Raw genomic sequence first — 4,653 nt, forward strand, 5'->3', positions numbered from 1 at the left:
TATCAATCTACCTGCCTTTCTTTCAAACTTCTATCTGGTAACTTACAAGACAGAGAAAGTGTAGCAAAAGGGAAAGAGAGAAAAGCAAAACGAAGAAGAGAGAGGGAAAGAGAAAGAGAAAGAGAAAAGGGTTAAAAGGAAAGAGAGAGAAAAAAAAAAACGAGAACGAAAAGAAAGAAAAACAATGATGAGAGAGAGAAAAAAAAAAACACACAAAACAAAAAAAAAAAAAAAAAAAAAAGAGAGAGAGAGAGAGAGAGAGAGAGAGAGAGAGAGAGAGAGAGAGAGAGAGAGAGAGAGAGAGAGAGAGAGGAGAGAGAGAGAGAAAGAGAGAGATAGCGAAAGGAAGACAAAAAATAGAAAAAAAATACAGAGGAAGCCCAAACGACAAGAAAAGCCAGCAAGAAGGAAGGACAAGCGGCAAGAGAGCCATCAGCCACACGGATTGCCGAAGGAAGAAGGGACGATAAGGCGAGAAGGGGCAGGCGAGAGAAGATGAGGCGAGCATGGGCAGGCGAGCATTGGCAGGCGAGCGAGCGGCGTCTGCCTCCCTATTCACGTGATAGAGAGGTTATAAGCGCAACAGGTTTTCGTCAACTTCGTCTCCTCTCTCTCTCTCTCACTTCTCTTTTCTTCTGCGGTTCGAGTGTTGTTTTTTTCGTTATCTTCCTCTCTCCCCTTACTCGCTGATACTTTTTTTTCTTTTTTTCTGTTAGAATGATCCATTATCATCTCGAGTTTTATGGGTTTTTTTCTTCTTCTTTTTTTCTCCGACAAGCATTATCATCTTCTCTTTTAACACCACCATCGCCATATACTTCTATATCTTCAGGGTTGTTATTTATTGTTGTTATCTATATCTTCTCTTTCATCTCCACCAACACTTTCTTCACCATCCAGTCATTTTCCTCTACCTCCAGTACCAATACTAACATCATCACCACCACCACTCACTTCTCCCGCGCCAACACCTCCCCTTTTCACCAACACTTTCTCCTCCATCACCACTAACTTCTCCCCCAACACCTCTTCCACCATCAGCAACTTTTCTCTTCCCTCTCTTCCATTTCTTCTTCCTCCTCCTAAAGTACTTCTCCCGCCCCTCTCCTTCTCCCTCTCCTCCCTCGTCCTCCTCTCCCCTCTTCCCCCACTTCCTCATCCTCTCCTTCTCCTCCCTTACCGTCCTTTCCTTTCTCGACCCTCATTTCCTTCCCTCACTCCCCTCTCCTCCCTCGTCCTCCTCTCCCCTCCTTCTTTCCCCTGTACTTCCAACTTCCTCCTCTTCTCCTTTCCATCCACCATTCCTCTCCTCTGCCTTTCCTCCTCTATCCCCACCCCTCCCCACCCACCTCACCTCTCTCCACCCCTTCCCTTCCCCCATCCTTATTCACTCCCCACCCCTTCCCTCATCCCTCCCCTCCCTCCATACCCTTCCCCTCATCCCCCGCCCCTCCCTAAGGATTCGAGCAGCATCACAATCACGAGATGAGAGCCCAAGCATCCTCATTATCAAGTATAATTCGACACCGCCGCCATCAGCACACTCGCGGCGCGGAAAAGGAGGGGAAAGTGAGTGACAGGAAGGAGGGAAGAAGGAGGGGAAGGAGGGAGGGAAGAAGGAGGGGAAGGAGGGAGGGAAGAAGGAGGGGAAGATAGCAGGATGAGGGGAAGAAGGAAGAGAAGGAGGGAGGATAGGAGGAGGAGGAGGAGGAGGAGGAGGAGGAGGAGGAGGGGAAGGAGGAGGGGAAGGAGGAGGGGAAGGAGGGAGGACGAGGGGAAGGAGGGAGAAGGGAGGAGGAGAAAGAGGGAGTGAAGAAGGAGAAGATGTGAGGAAGGGGAGGAGGGGAAGGAGGGGTGTGAGAAAGGAAATGAGGGGGGATGTAAGAGGAAGAAAAAATGAGAGGAAAGAGTGAGGAAGTGAAAAGGAAAAGGAGAGGGTGAGAGGAGGGGAAGGAGATGGATCAAAGGAGAGAAAAAGAAAGAAAGAGGAGATAGTGAGGACATGAGGAGAAGGAGGGGGTGAGAGGAGGAAATAAAGAGTGAACAAACGGGAAGAGGGAAGAAAAAAAGATGGAGAGGAATGAAGGCCGGAGGAAAAAAGAAGGGGAAGAGGAGGAAAGATGGAGGAGAAGAGAGACACAGAGGAGAGGCAGCAGGGAGATAAACGAGGGAAGAAAGAAAGGAGAGGGGGAGAGTGTGTGCACGGGGGGGGGGGAAAAAGGGTTGAGAGAAAGGGAATATGAGGAAAGAGAGAGAAAGAGAGAAAGAGAGAGAGAGAGAGAGAGAGAGAGAGAGAGAGAGAGAGAGAGAGAGAGAGAGAGAGAGAGAGAGAGAGAGAGAGAGAGAGAGGAAAAGAGATATGAAGGAATGCGAGAGACAGAACATAGATAAAGTAGAAATGAGGGAAAGGGATAGAGAGATAATGAAGAGAAGAATAACGAGATGGAGGAAGAATAGACACCATAAAGAACAAATGAAAATAACAAGATCAAAACACACCAAACTGAACCTACGTCCAAGAAAACAAACCATCAAAAAGGACCCGAATAAAATAAAATAAACAAAACAACAACAATAATAATAAAAAAAAAAAATAATAATAATAATAATAATAATAACAATAATAGCAACAACAATAATAGTAATAATGATAATAAAACTAATAATAATAATGATAACAATAATAAAATAAAATAAACATCCAAAAAAATTCAAAAATTCGAACCTCCCCAACCGTCAAAACGGTCCCTCCCCTTCTCGACTTCTCTCCATCTTCATAACGACCACGATGGCGGCATAAGGTCACGTATTTGCCTGCTGGGACCCGTGACCTTGTGCATTATGCTTGCAAGGACGTGTTCATTATCATCCCTCAACACTGCAACGGCACTGGATTACATCGTGCAGTGACTTCGGATGGGATACGGTTGAAAAGGAAATATGTGAAAGGCTGGAAAAATAATTATGGGGTAAAGATGTCAGCCAGTACCGGTTTTTCAATCTTCGTTTCTTTTTTTCTTTCTCAGGAATTGTTGTTGTTGTCATCGTGGTTGTTGATGTTATCAATACCATTGCTTTTTTATCCTTATTACTATTATCATGGTCGTTATTATCATCTGTATCATTATTATCATTATAATTACCGTTATCACGGTCATCCTTATCATTATCATCGTCTACATCACTATCATTATAACCATCATTATCATTATTACCATTATTCTATAATTATCTTCATCATTATTTATCATTATCATTTTCGTCATCATCATCATTATCTCCCACTTTCCGCGTCATCTCCGTTTTTCCCCCAATTATCTTGATTCTAAGTTCACCCAAGAAGATGAAAAGACACGCAACAGAATTCAGAGAAAGGAGAAAAAAAGACGAAGACGTAGAAGAAGAAGAAGAATATGACGAAGATGGAGGAGGAGGAAGAAGTTAAGAAGAAGAAGAATAGGAATTGGGGATGGTAGAATACGAATAAAAAGTGGGATGATGATGATGAGTGAAATAGAGAAGAAGAAGAAATAGAAGACGATGAAGAAGAAGAGAAGGGGAAAAAAGGAAGAAAATGAAAATAAAAAGACGAATCGAAAAAAAGAGACAGAGAGAGAGAGAAAAAAAAACGTTTTACCCAAACGTTTTCACGAAGCGCAACGAAAACGTTTGCTTAGCACTGCACGAGCACCGTCATCATTAAGTTCCCTTGATCACAGTAATTATCAGACTTTGAAATTACCTGGGTTCAGGGGCGGGGGGAAGGGGGGAGGTGGAAGGGGGGAGGTGGAGGACACTGGGGTAGGGGGTGGGAGGGGTAGTGATACGGGTAAAATAAGGTAACGGTGGGGAGGGGGGGGGGTAGAATTGAAGGAGGGGGTAGGGTGTTGCAGAGCGTTAAGATGGGGGGGGATGGTAGGGTGTGGGGTCGAGCTTAAGAGGGGGGGGGAGGGCAGGATGAAGGGTTAGGAGAGGGGGGGATCCTGCCTTAGGGGTATAGAAAGGGGGGATGGGGAATCCAGCTCAGTGTAGTGGGGGGGGGGGGCTGGATGGGGGAGGAGGAATCTAACCCTAAGGGGAGCTACCCTGAGGGAAACATAAGCGGGGGGGGGAGGGGAAAGGGGGGGGAGACAGCCTGAAGGAGACAAGAGTGGGGGATGAAGGGGGGGGAGGGGAGGGGTTGATCCAGCCTGAGGACGAATCTATAATGTAATCACCGAGATAATGCCGGAATGTAATTAGGGTGTCCGGAGGGTGTTGATCCAGGATCCCTTGAAGACTTTCCGAGGCGATCCGGGCACGCACGCAGAAACGCAAGCAAACACATAAGCACGCACGCAGAAACGCAAGCAAGCACATAAGCACGCACGCACAAACGCAAGCAAGCACATGAGCACGCACGCAGAAACGCAAGCAAGCACATAAGCACGCACGCACAAACGCAAGCAAGAATATAAGCACGCACGAACACAAGCAAGCAAGCAAGCACTCACGCATTCAAACACCTAAGCAAGCACATAATCATTCACTCAAACACACAAGCAAGCAAACACGCACGCACTCAACCGCACAAGCAAACAAATACGCACGCACTCAAACACAAGCAAGCAAACACGCACGCGCAGTTGCAACCTCGTTCCTCTGACTAGTCCT

The sequence above is a fragment of the Penaeus monodon genome, chromosome 40 (assembly GCF_015228065.2).
Source record: "Penaeus monodon isolate SGIC_2016 chromosome 40, NSTDA_Pmon_1, whole genome shotgun sequence".
Taxonomy (NCBI): Eukaryota; Metazoa; Arthropoda; class Malacostraca; order Decapoda; family Penaeidae; genus Penaeus; species Penaeus monodon.